General features: G+C 39.5%; 1 protein-coding gene across 1 annotated transcript in view; it reads right to left on the minus strand.

The window, feature by feature from the left end:
• Nucleotides 1-14,830, minus strand: part of LOC124805269 (sorbitol dehydrogenase-like) — a 139,174-nt gene that overhangs the window by 104,802 nt on the left and 19,542 nt on the right. The window lies entirely within an intron of this gene.

A 14,830-nucleotide genomic window follows, 5' to 3' on the forward strand; every position in this document is an offset into this window, starting at 1 on the left:
TATTAAAATTGCTACAACACAAAGATGATGTGCTACAGACATGAAATTTAACCAATAGGAAGAAGATGCTGTGATATGCAAATGATTAGCTTTTCAGAGCATTCACACAAGGTTGGCGCCGGTGGTGACACCTACAACTTGCTGACATGAGGAAAGTTTCCAACCGATTTCACATACACAAACAGCAGTTGACTGGCATTCCCTGGTGAAACGTTGTTGTGATGCCTCGTGTAAGGAGGAGAAATGCGTACCGTCATGTTTCTGACTTTGATAAAGGTTGGATTGTAGCCTATTGTGATTGCAGTTTATCATATCACAACATTGCTGCTTTTGTTGGTCAAGATCCAATGACTGTTAGCAGAATATGGAATCAGTGGGTTCAGGAGGGTAATACAGAATGCTGTGCTGGATCCCAATGGCCTCGTATCAGTAGCAGTTGAGATGATAGGCATCTTATCCGCATGGCTGTAAAGGATCGTGCAGCCACGTCTTGATTCCTGAGTCAACAGTTGGGAACGTTTACAAGACAACAACCATCTGCACAAATAGTTCGACAATGTTTGCAGCAGCATGGACTATCAGCTCAGAGATCATGGCTGTGGTTACCCTTAACACTGCATCACAGACAAGAGTGCCTGCGATGGTGTACTCAATGACGAACCTGGGTGCACTAACCTTTCCCTTAGGACTCTCCAAATGGTTGGTTGTGGAATCTGCATCTCTCTGATAGCTCAATGGGTGGATTTTCCTGGATTACAAGCAAATGTTTCCTGAATGTGGTCAACATTTTTTTCACTTGTACGTTACTGTCCGGAATTTTCCCCTTTGTACAAACACCTTTCTTTGTGAATTGTTTATGCCAACATGCAATGCAACACATATCAGGAGATTGAACACCACATTTGGCTCAAAATGCATGCTGAACAACCATTTTTGATTCACTTCTGTCATACTCGATAACACAAAGAGCTTTTTATTGAGCATTCACCATCATTGCACTGACAACAGAAATGAAGGTTATGTGGCCTACAGTGCTCCTAGTGACCAAATGAGCAATCAAGTGAAACTTCAGAGCTTCCTTCCATTGATGACAGAAAGACTGTAACTCTCCTTTTATTCTTTGCGGAATTCTTGATTTTCAGGGTTGTGATATTCTTTTTGAATCATCCTGAATATTAATGACTTGCCACTCTGTATTCCTGAAGATGCAAAGCTATTTGTTTTTACTGATGAGACAACTGTAGCCATCACATCCAACAAACAGGAATTAGCTGAAGAAGTTTGTAATAATGTCTTTCAGAAAATTATTAAGTGGTTGTCTCCAAATGGACTCTTACTAAATTTTGAGAAAACACAGTATATACAGGTCTGTTCATAAATGGCATAAAGCCAGTTATAAATATAGGCTTTGAACAGGGTCTGATACTAAGGCAGAATTTCTGGGTGGGTACATTGATGCGAAATTGATAATCTACTGAAATGGTTAGGTTCTGCTATGCATGCTATTACAGTTAATGCAAAATTTGGTGATAAACATATCAGCGAATTAGTCTACTGTGCCTATTTTCATTCACTGCTTTCATGTGACATCGTATTTTGGGGTAATTGATCATTAAGAGTAAATGTATTCATTGCATAAAAATGATGCAGTCAGAATAATAGCTAAAACCCACCCAGGATCACTTTGTAGTCATTTGTTTAAGGAACTTGGGATATTCACAGTACCTTTTGAATACATATATTCACTTATGAAATTTGTTATTAATAACCCACCTCAAGTTAAAAATAATAGCAAAGTGCATAGCTACAACACTAGAAGAAAGGATGATCTTCACTATTCTGGGTTATATATGTCTTAACACCAAAATGGGTGAATTCTGTTGCCATAGAAATCATTGATCATTTACCAAATAGCTTTAAAAGTCTGACAGATAGCCAACCACTATTTAAAAACAAATTAAAAGAATTTTTGAATGACAAATCCTACTCAATAGATGGATTTTTAGATATGAAGTAGTAATCAGAAAAAAGACACATTCCACATCATTACAAAATGTTGTATTCATGATCTATGGAACAAATTGTAATGGAATGTAATAAGAGGTTTCCCTTTGGTACAGGCCTAAAATATGACAACAAGCAGGTGGAAGAAGTTGATAGTGTTGAATTCTTGAGATTACAACTTGATACAGTTGCAAATAATGGACCATCAAACTGCTCAAACACATTAAAAAATCTTCATTTGCCCATATTACATATCATGAGTGTTGCATAAAATTTGACTTCTGCATATTTTAGTGCAGTGATGTGATCAATGTGTGGGAATTGAGATGTTACATATGGTAATATTGAACCCAACATTAAGTATTTGCACGTTTATAATGAATTAACTTTATTTTGATCATGTCGGTACAAACACATCCACTCGAATACAGAGTTCGGAACACACTGAGATCAACAGTTTTCAAAGAAGTTCGTTCTCAAAGATCAGGCAGTCATCTCTCAGTTGATAACCAACACAGAGCCCCCACCAGTAGTGCAGAGCATGGTAAGGATGATGAGAGGCATGTGTGCACCCGGCCAGCTTATGGCGCAGGTGCACGTGACTCAGCGTGTTGTGGCAGGCGCTAGCGCGAGGCGCGATCAGACCGTTTCTTGATGTCTTGGTAGGCATGACCAGTGGAGGAAGGAGGCACAGAAGGCGTCCACAGGTTGACCATGCCATGCTGCTGATGGCATGGTGGGAGCAGAAGGTGACGGCGTGTCGGTTGGGAGAACATCGTCGTTCTGAGGCCGTGTGGTGCAGCGGGGTTTTGATCCGATCAAAGGCTCAGAGTGCGTCATAGATGCAATGCGATGTAATGCCAAAGTATTTGCCAGTGAGGGCTGCGGTAAGTGCAACGTGTCCGATAACAGTTTGTTATTGGCCATATGACATAAAGGAGCAAGCATGCTGTGGCTTAAGCGTAAGAGATGCCGGATGAGCAACACTTGTGGTAATGATGGAGTTATAGAGGCGCTTGATGTCGCAGCACGGCGGAAAACAGCTGCACATGACTGACCTTGGTGGCGGATGACTTCGGTGTAGACAGAAGTGTCATCTCAGAGTCCGTGGACGGTGAGTGTGTTACAGGGGTAGATGGCAGGATGTTCCAAGTGGAGTTGACAGTGTTGGTGTTTTGATGTGTGAAACAGCCGTGATCAAAGGTTGGGTGCCTGTCCTTGAGCCCTGTGCATAAGGCATGGCGACGGTGAGAGGTGGTGGAAGGCGGACGTGGTCGGCGAAACCATGGTCGGAGCAGGAAGGCGATGAGGCGTAATGTGAATGTGAAGAAGTCGAATCGGCGAATGAACTACTGGTCCAAGGCGGAGAGGGGACACAGTTCAATGGAACTGGAGCTGTGTGTGTGCTGTCGCTGTTGGCGCTGCGGTCGAGTCGTAAGGCTGCGAGCTGCTCATGAGAAACTGCTGGACGGTCTTGTGTCGGAGCGGAAAGATGCTCTCTCATCAAAGCAGAAATGGCAGATGTGTTGGTCATACATTGCGGAGGTAGTGAACAGGGTGGCAAAGCAAGCAGCACTGGAATGTGCCTGGTTATGCCCTGGTACAGAAACGAAGTGTCTGGAACTATCAAAGACAGGTGGCAGCGGCGTAAATAAGTTGCTTGTATCACATCAGTAACGTAGAATTACCACTTGAGGCAGCGTGATGATGGCAGTTGTGACATCTGGGATATAGATCCATGTAGCGTGATCATCAGGGTATTAGTTGTAGCTGGTAGTAACGGCAAAGGATCATCAACAGTCGGAGGCGGAACAGTGACAGGAGCATCTCGTTGCATGTCATGCTCAGTCGGTGTCGGTTGCAGCATGTGTAACTGATCTTGTACCAACAAGTTGTATGTCGCAGTTTTCTCATATAGCTGTCGCAGTTGTTCAGGTGAAAATGCATCTCATTGCATGTCGTGCTTGGTTGGTGTCGGCTGCAGCATGGGTAACTGATCTTGTACCAACAAGTTGTATGTCGCAATTTGCTCATGTAGCTGTCACAGTTGTTCAGGCAAAAATGTATATTGTGAAGCAGTCTGTTGTGTATCAATGAGTAAGATGGGGTCGAAATCAGAATCTGTCTCTATCAAAGGGTAACCTGGCATACAAGACAAGGTTGGTGGCACAGTATTGACGTAACAGTTCAAGTAGAAGAGATTGTGTGTGCGATCATGAATGTGAAACTCAGTACTAAGTGGCAGCGGAGTGAGAACATGTTCACTGCTGTATGAAGCATTGATAGGGCTGAAATCATCTTCTGGGGTGGGTGAACAAATTGCGGGCACGATCGAGTAGTGAACGGCCGGGCGGTAAGCGTGTGTAGTGTCGGCGAGTTGTTGACAAGATGCGGGTGTGTTAGACGTGGCGGGACCATATGTCACACAGTTGTTTGTTTTGAATGGGTTGAGGTCAGTGAGCCAACAGGCGGCGGCTGTGATGTTGCTGTCGGTAGCGGTCGAGCAGAGTCAGTGCGGCTTGGCTGCTGCGTAAAGGGAGGCGTGGCACATACAGTGTTGCACTGAGAAACAGCTGGAATTGTCGTCAATGTAATTGGTGCATTGTCATTGATCAGTAGGACGTCCTTGATGAAATTGTTCCTGTGATGATGGTGACAGGTGCTGAATTAAAGTGGCTTTCACTCTGGTGTACTTGTCATTCAAATTGTCACAGATAATGTCTGTAATTATATAATGATAGTCCTTTAGGTGCCTGAAGAGTACGAGGTATTTTTCACTTTCGTCAGTGATGCCATAAAAGGAAAATATATGCTTTGCAGCTATGAATCACATTGGAAGTTGGTCTGAGAGAAATGTTGGTAGTTGAATGCTGCAAATGAGGGACAAGCGTGGAGAAGCGGCGAAAATTTGGCGCGTACATTCAAACTCTGGAAGACAGGCTGTGCGGAAACTGGGTCGAACAAATTTGCACGTGGTGCAGAAGACACGGTAGCCATGATGGGAATTTGTGAATTCGACCAGGCAAGCAATTTAGCCGTAGTTCAGAGTTCGTGTGAACTGGGATTTGCAACGTAGTCCCTGTTTGTTGCAGTCCATTGTTTGGCATGACTGTCTGGTTCCGAAGCACTGCACAAAGTTAATTCATTACACAAAAGCAAGTCAAAGTTGTCCAAATTAATCAGTGAAGGAGCACTGCACTGTCTAGAAGGGAAATTACCGACACGTTGAGCGGGTTTTGATGGACGACATGTACGCCTCGGTCGCATTGTCGATGTGTGAGAAGGTGACGAAAGTTACGAAAAAGCACGATTCACACAAGAGTCGGGAATTCACACACTAATTACACTTCCTGTACACTGCATCCAGATGGGGCATGATGCAAAGTTGATGGATGTAGAAATCCGACAAAGGGTTGCTGCATTGTTTGTCCATGGTGATGTTCCAGTACACATTTCTGGCGTCATAAACGGCGTTCGTGAGCGTCGTGTTCACCAGAGTGGGGGTCGAGATGTTATATATGGTAATATCAAACCCAACATTAAGTATTCGCTCATTTATAATGAATTAACTTTATTTTGATCATGTCGGTACAAACACATCCGCTCGAATACAGAGTTCGGAACACACTGAGATCAACAGTTTTCAAAGAAGTTCGTTCTCAAAGATGAGGCATCCAACTCTTGCAGTTGATAACTGCTACAAATGTAAGTGGGTGTTGTAAAATGAATTTTCCTTTGATGACACTTAGCAAGAACAGCCTAAGAATTAAGATATGCACTTCAGTTTATTGCATTATTTATATGTTTTGTTACAAAGTTGTTTATAAACTCTTAAATGAAAATATGTTTAAATTTTTTGAGTTATTTGACATATAGGAGCACCATTACATTTGCATACATTGATGGCACATTAGCATACCTTTTTCCAAAATATGTGTTGTGGGTTCTTGTTTTATGATGTTTTTTATATATTACTGATCTCTTCACTGTGGACCAAAAAGTTCATCTAAACTTATATGTACATTTTAAGATTCACATAAATGGTAATTTACATTACAAAAAGTCTTGAACTGCTGAACTCAAATTAGAATTTTACTAGACATAAATAAAGATTTTGAGAATTAACTCAGTTGTAAGAAGTGTTTGGTTGGCTTGTTTAACAAGAAAAATTACCAATAGAATCTGATTAAATGGAACTTGAGAATGAGACTTTGTTTATTGTGGACAAATGTTCTACCAACTTATCTACTTAAACACAACTTATAGCCTGCCTTCACAGTTTTACTTCAATGAGTACCACTTTTCTTACCCACCAAACTTCATTAAACCTATGAGGGCAGGCATTAAAGCTATGAGTTGAGCTTGGATAGTTCAGTCAGTAGAACATCTGCCAGGAAGGTCTAAATCAATGCATAATCTGCTACACTGTAAAAATTATTTCTACAGGTATCATTGAATTTTCAAAATGAAAAACCAAACTCAAGTAATTATCTAGAAGCACTACCTTATTGTTGATGTTATTTTGATATTCAGTCTGATGACTGGTTTGGTGCAGCTTGTAATACCACAACCCCTTTTTGGGATCTGTATCCTATTCCAGTTTCATCCCCACTCTCCTGAAGAGGTCATATATGTAATATTAGTAATTTACACCAATTTAAACTGTTGCTTTGACTTCGTTTTTTCTGGTTGTCTGGATTTGAATATAAGGAAGATTTTTCACGCAGAAAGTTAGAAATTCACACTAATTTAAGCTATTGTTTTGACATTGTTTATGATGTACCTCACCAGTATACAGAATGAAAGAAACATGTTGGATTAAAGCCTAAAGTACACTCACAATTTGCACACAATACAAACCACAGGAATGTGGTAGGAATAAAATTGCTGTTGTAATTATGGAGTAATTTACAATTAAAGTTCTGATATTTCTAGTCATTGAGAGACAGCTATTTTTATGCTTTGATAAATCAGAAATTATTTGTATCCCTAATAGATATATTACATGATGATTTTTCAGTCAGGATCAACCATGGTCATGTTCTAATTGGTGTTAGTTAATAGAACTGTAATTATGACCATATAGAAAATGTAACATTTTGCTCATACAAAATTTAATTAATTGAATCTAGGCTTTCATGCAATAAAAGTAATCGCTCTGTTCACCTGTAAATGATTGGATAATGCTCCTTTTAGTTAATAAAATAATATATGCAAATTAATGAAATACATTGTTGCAATGGAAAAACATGTAATTTATAGTCTTAATTGAAACAGATCCTTTCCTGTCTTTGTATGAAATTATTCAATGTTATTCCATGTAATTTTCTATTAAATTTTGGAAGATGTATGTAAAACTTTAATTGTTAAATATGCAAATTTAATATGTAACAATAACAGTAACTGTTTAAAATCTCATAAATAGAGGCAATTTGTATGCCACCATAGGCCAGTCTTAGGTCAGTCTTATGTTGGTCTTAAGCCAGTCTTGGACTGAATTTGATTTCAACAGCATGTAGGCAGACTTTGTACATTTGCCGCCAAACTTTCAGTATGTGAAATAAAATTCTCTGTGAACAAGAAGTATTGAAATTTATTTCTGCCATTGCATGATTCCTGTGTGGCGATGCAATAACATCAAGATGAACCTACAGCAGCACCAAGAAGCAGCACCCTGGATTACACAAGATACATATTATTTTATTGTTGGAGGATATCTGTAGTAGTATTTTTCTTGTGTTAAGCAACGATACACATCCCAAACTTCACCTACAAAAACATTTTTGCCATGCTATATTACAAGCTCTCCATGTTACTCTATCCTGTGAAAACTTCATCTCCATGTAACTACTGTAACCTACTCCATCTGAATCTGCTTACTCTACTCATCTCTTGATCTCCCTTTATGTTTTTCACTCCTCATATGTCCTTCTAGAGCTAAATTTGTGATCCATTGATGTCTTGGCATGTGTCCTATCAACTGGTCACTTCTTTTAGTCAATTTGTCCCAGAAATTTCTTGCCTCCCAATTGAACTAGTACCTCTTCATTAGCTACATGATCTACCCATCTAATCTTCAGCACTCTACTGTAACACTGCATATCAACACCCTCAATTCACTTCTTGTCTGAACTTTTTATCATCCATGTTTCACTTTCATAAATGGCAACACTCCAGACAAATATCTCCAGAAAAGACTTCCTAACATTTGTATTTGATGTTAAAACATTTCTCTTTTTCAGAAATGTTTTTCTTGTCATTGCCAGTCTACATTTTATATCCTCCCTAATTTGGCCATCATCAGTTATATTGCTTCCCAGATAGCAAGACTCTTCTGCTACTTTTACTGTCTTATTTATTAATCTGATTACCTCAGCATTACCTGATTTAATTCAACTATATTCCATTAGCCTTGTTTTGCCTTAAATTCATCTTATATCCTCCTTTCAATATGCTGTCCATTCCATTCAACTGCTCTTCCAAGTCCTTTGCTGTCTTTCACAGAAACACAATGTCACTGACGAACATCAAAGTTTTTATTTCTTCCTCCTGAACTTCAATCCTTTTTCCAAATTTTTCTTTGTTTTCCTTTACTGCTTGCTCAATGTACAGCTTGAATAACATCAGGGACAGGCTACAACCTGATCTCAGTCCCTTTTCAGCCACTGCTTCCCTTTCATGTTCCTTGACTCATAACTGCTGCCTGCTTTCTGTACAAGTTATAAATAGTCTTTATCTCCCTGTATTTTATTGCTGCTCCCTTCAGAACTTCAAAGATGGTATTCCAGTCAACATAGTAAAATGCTTTCTCCAAGTCTAAAAATGCAATAAATGCAGGTTTGCTTTTTCTTAACCTTTCTTCCAAGATAAGTCAAGTTCAGTGCTGCCTTTCATGTGCCTACATTTCCATGGAACTCAGTTTGTTCTTCCCTAAGGTTTGCCCCTACAAGCTTTTCCATTCTCCTGCAAATGATTCATGCCACTATTTAGAAACCATCTCTTACTAAACTGTGTTCAGCAATGTTCATGCCTGTGAGCACCTGCTTTCTTTGGAACTGGAATTGTTACATTCTTCTTGAAATCTGATGATAGTTCTCTTCTCTCATACATCTTGCACACAAGGTGGAATAGTTTCATCATGGCTGGCTCTCCCAAGGATATCAGCTGTTTCAAAGGAATGTTGTCTATTCCCGAAGCCTTGTTTCAACTTAGGTCTTTCAGTGTTCTGTCAAATTCTTCTCACAATATATTACCTCCCATGTGTTGTTTATTTACATTCTCTTCCTTTTGTAATATTGCCTTAAAGTTCATCATCCTTGTATTGGCCCTCTATATACTCCTTTCACCTGTCACCTTTGCCTTCTTTGCTTGGCACTGGTTTTCCATCTCAGCTCTTGATGTTCATGCAGCTGCTTCTCTTTCTTCCAGATTCCATTTCAATTTTCCTGTAGGTGGTATCTGTCTTTCCCCTAGTGAAATATGTTTCTGAGTCTTACATTTGTTCTCTAACCATTCCTGCTTGGCCATTTTGCACCTCCTGTCTATCTCAGTTTTAGATAGTTGTATTTCCTTTTCCTGTTTCATTTGCTGCATTTTTATATTCCCACCTTTCATCAATTACATTTAAAGTCTCCTGTGATATCCAAGGATTTCTTCCAGGCCTTGTTTTTTTTACCTATTTGATTCTCTGATGCCTTCACTATGTCATCTCTCAAAGCTACCCCATTATCTTTTACTGTGTTTCATTTCCCTTATTGTAGTCAATTGTTGCATAATGCTCCATCTGAAACTCTCAGTAACCTTTTATTCCTTCATCTTATCCAGATCCAGTCTCCTTAATTTCCTACCTTTCTTGCAATTTCTTCAGTTTTAATCTACATTTCATAATCAGTAAATTGTAGTTAGAGTGCCACTGGAAATGTCCTATTACTTAAAATAAGGTCCCAAAATCTTTATCTAACTTTAATTGTGGTGGGGGACTTGAATCTGATAGTTGGAAAGGAAAGATAAAGAAAATTAGTAAGTGCATGTGGACTGGGGGAAAGGAATGTAAGAGGAAGCCAGCAAATAGAATTTTGTATAGAACATAATTTAATCACTGTTAACACTTGATTTAAGAATCATGTAGGAACATTGCATACATGGAAGAGACATGGAGATATGGTAAGTACCATTGTGTAACCTTTTGGTATCTCCACGTCTCTTACACGTATGCAATGTTCCTACATGAGTCTTAAATCAGGTGTTAACAGTGATTAAATTATGTTCTGTACAAAATTCTACTTGCTGGCTTCCTCTTTCATTCCTTTCCCCCAGTCCACATTCACTTGCTAATTTTCCTTCTCTTTCTTTTCTGACTATCAGATTCAAGTCCCCCATCACAATTAAAGTTTTTATTCCCTTAACTATCTGAATAATTTCTTTTATCTAATCATACAGTTCTTCTACCTCTTTACCTTCTATGGAGCTAGTTGTCATATAAACTTGAATTCTTGTGTTGGGTGTGGTCTTAGTATCTACCTTGGCTGTGATAATGTGTTCACTGTGATGTTCATAGTAGCTCACCCATATTCCTATTTTCTTATTCACTATTAAATCTACTCCAGCATTACTCCTATTTGGTTTTGTTTTTATAACCCTATATTCACGTGACCAGAAGTCCTATTCCTCCTGCCACTAAACTTCAATAATTCCCACTGTATCTAATATCAACCTGCCCATTTCTCTTTTTAAATTTTGTAGCCTATCTGCCTGATTAAGGATTACTATCCTTTTCTTTTTTTTTTTTTTTTTTTCGACATTCACACTCTGATCTGTAGAATGATGGTATTGTTCCTTCTGATGACAATTTCCTACTGACTTGTTTATTATAAACAGTAATATCATACATTCAGAAAAATCTTCAAAAACTAATATAAATCACCCCTTTCATAGAGCTCTGTAGATGGTGTAGAACTGGTGCAAGGCAGGTACATCACCTCCACTATTGAGACACATAACAAGAGTGAAATAGTTTGTATCTGCCACTCAGTTGAATGGAATCAGAAAACTTGACAGCAGTTGCTGTCATTAATGAATGGAGATCCATCTCAAGTCCTGCTTTCAAAATGTACTGAGAGTCTCACTGATGCCCTCATTCTCCCAACCTTGTACAAAAACAGATCTGTTATGCCTTCTATCTCTAGTCACCCACCACCTCCCCAAATCTCGCCATCTGGCCACAGTGCAACATTGACCTTGTGACTCATTACCACTAAGGACTAGAGCAAATAAATTACATTCTCTGCCAGTGTTTGGACTGCCTCTCATCATGCCCTGAAATGAGAAATGTCCTACCTACTATCCTTCCCGCCCCTCTCAAGGTGGCATTCCACCACCCACTGAACCTACATAATATCCTCATCCATTCCTCCTCAACCCCTGCTCCAAACACTTTGCCTCATGGCTCATATCCCTGTAATAGATGTAGGTGGAAGACATGTCACAGACATACCCCCACTGTCTACTCCAGTTCAGTTACAAGTGTCACCTATCCCATAAAAAGCAGGTCTAACTGTGAAAACAGTCATGTGATCTACAAGCTAAGCTGCAACCACTGTACTGCATACTATGCAGGCCTGACAACCAACAGGCTGTCTGTCCATATGAATGGCCACTGACAAACTGTGGCCAAGAAACAGGTGGATTACCCAGTTGCTAAGCATGCTATCAAACATGACCTTCATTTCAATGACTGCTTCGCAGTGTGTGCCATTTGGATTCTTCCTACCAACACCAGATTTCCTGATATACATAGCTGGGATGGGACCTTGCTCTCCCAGCAATATTTCCTATGTTCCCATAACCCACCTGGCCTCAACCTTCATTAGTCATTGTCCTTATCCATCTAGCCCTTTCCCTCTTCCCATTCCAGCACTACACAGGCCTCTATTCCACCAAGGCACCCACAATCTTTTCACTTCTCTCCTTTTCTGCAACCTCCTCCTCCCCCCCCCCCCCTCCCCACTCAATGTCTAACCTCCCGACTGCACCAAACTGCCTTACCCTCTCTCCACATTTTCCCTGTTTTTGTATCTCCATGCTTTTAGCAGGATATCTCTAGGATGACACCAATTTACTATTGTGACAAAAAATAAAAACACCTACAGCTGTCCTTAAGATTTTATTTTATTTTGTTGCTACCAGTTTCGATGCTTCATTGCGTCACCTTCAGGTGCTTTTAATGCAATACAGGTCGATACGATCCCCATGCATAACCCATCAGTTGCCAGCATTACTGGATTTGCAGATAATGTGTCAGCACTCCAATCATCAACTGTCAACTGTGAGTTGACAGTTGATGGTGTATAGACACGTCCATATCTCACCACTTACTTCTAGTATCAGCCGCAAGCAGTTGACATTAACAAGTGTATGGGCCTGAAGATGACGTTGTTACAACATTGAAACTAGCTGCCAAAATAAAATCAACACCTTAAATACAGCTGGAGGAATTTCTTAATTTTCAATATAAATTTATACCAGCTGACATCCCACTGTCCTCCATTTCAACTATGGATGTACGAAGATACTTTTTGTTAGTCTTTTTGTTGTGCCTATCTACGACTCAGCATCTCTGCTGTATGGTGAGTAGCAACTACTCTTTCCTAATACTGTCATATTCTATCCTGGATTTTCCATAGTTATATTTCAAGTGAATGTTGACATGGGGACTGCATGCAGTGGAATTTGGAGTTAATGTTTTGTGAAAGGCCACTGCTCACAGCAGAACATAGAGTTGCATGCCTTCAATGGATTTAACAACACAGAAACTAAGCAGTAGTTGACTGCAGAGATGTAATCACCCCACAAGTCACAATTTTGCTTATTTTCAAATTATGTGACGAGCTGGGTGCACCAATGGCCCAAAGAGGTGTTTAACCAGCAGTGTATGGAGGTAGTTCAGGCCAGAGATGGTTCTTTGAAGTTTTGAGGTTGTCTTTTTCTACTGCCACTTTGTCTAATTCATTCACTTTCCTGTTAATGTGAATCAGGATGTTTCGTATTTTCCTCTACATCTTCATCAAGTGTGCACTTGGACTCTCCTGTCTTCCAGGATAACAACCAGCCTTGTTTAAAGTGCTGCAAGCATTTTGTTCCTGGTTTGTTAAACATTCAAGCACTCTATCACACCTAAATTGGGCCACTAAATCAACCATTGTTAATTCAATAGAAAACATCTACGACCATATGAATTAGTAGAAAAAATGTTGCACTCAATATTCTGGTAATTTGATAGCTCTACAGGATCTAATCAACAATGAGTGGCTTCAGCTGGATATGGCATACCTGAAGAAACTGTGAACTCTCTTCCTCACTGGACTGAGGCCATTATCAAGGCTAGAAATGGTGTTGCACAGTATTAACATGGTGTCTCCTGGAGGAGGGAGAAGCAATATTAATTCTTTTGTCTATCATTCTTACATACCTTGTCTGAAACTGGCAATTCCTAAAATCAAAATGAATCATATGTGTAACATTTTGGACTGAGAAACAAGGAAGTAAGCCAGAGAGTGGGCTGTTTCAGCTCAAGTGGCTGCTGCTGTGTACAGCTAAATGCCCACAGGCAATGGTGGGCAGGGTTCATCGAACAGCTGAAGTGCAGGCAGTCGGGTAGTCAGGCACTTGGGCAGTAGCATGGATGTTTGTACAGCACCAGGCATGAGAGGCATAGTGACTCACCCACGCACAGAATGTATGCAGTAGGGCCTCCTCATGGATAGCCTTATCAGCTGTGCCTGACCAAGAGGAACTGAGTTGTACCTGCCTTTTATTGAGCAGTATTGGAACAGTCTGTCATATAAATATTCTATTAATGAGAGTAGGACCATTGTAAAGAACAGTTCCTGTGTAGCAAATATTTTAAGGGTCATATTTTAAAGGTAGATGAGAAAGTTTCTGCAAGTAATTTTGAAATGAAAGGGAAACAATACTGTGAAGATAAGATACAGAGGAAATGTAGTGATATCAATATGTTTCTCATGTCTTCATCCGAAATAAGGAATTATCACACCCCTGAACATTGAAGGTTCTTATGGGAAATGATACTTGCAATATGACATTAAATGTTATGGATTCTTTTAAATTTAATATTCTTACTTTATAATACAGAATTGAAACTGACTATTTTACAAGACAGAGTAAAATGTACCATTGCTATGCATTTCTATATGAAAGTAAATCTACACATAACAATTACTACCAGACAGTGTCTCTCCTCAGATGTTTGTCGATAAGAAATGAGAAGTTAATGTATTCCCCTAATTGTGGCATAATGGTATACTTTGACAATCACATTCTGGATTTCAAAAAGGTTATTCTATTGAGACAGCTATTTATACTCTCAATGAGTGCATAATAAAAACTGTAAATGGTAAAATAATATTAGTTTGAATCATCTGTGACTGTTGAAGGAATTTGATGATGTCAGTCATAATTATTTTAGAATATCTGGTTTAGCATATTTCTTATTTAGCTGATAGACAAAAATCAAACAATGGAAACTCTGGTAGGAATATCAACAATGTGGGAAAAGACAAAATTCTACTTACCGTAAAGAAGACATGACAAGTTGCAGACAGGCACAATTGAAAGACAGTTACATATAGCTTTTGGCCACAGGCTTCATCAGTAGAAGGGAGCAACACATGTTTCACACACACAAGCAAGCACACCTCTTGCACACATGACCACCACCACCAGCGTATCAGGCCGGAACGCCAAGATGCTTTAGTTGCTGGAGTTGGAGGTCATGTGTACAAGAGGTGTGCTTGCTTGTGTGTGTGTG

The sequence above is a fragment of the Schistocerca piceifrons genome, chromosome 7 (genome assembly GCF_021461385.2).
Source record: "Schistocerca piceifrons isolate TAMUIC-IGC-003096 chromosome 7, iqSchPice1.1, whole genome shotgun sequence".
In the NCBI taxonomy this organism is placed as follows: domain Eukaryota; kingdom Metazoa; phylum Arthropoda; class Insecta; order Orthoptera; family Acrididae; genus Schistocerca; species Schistocerca piceifrons.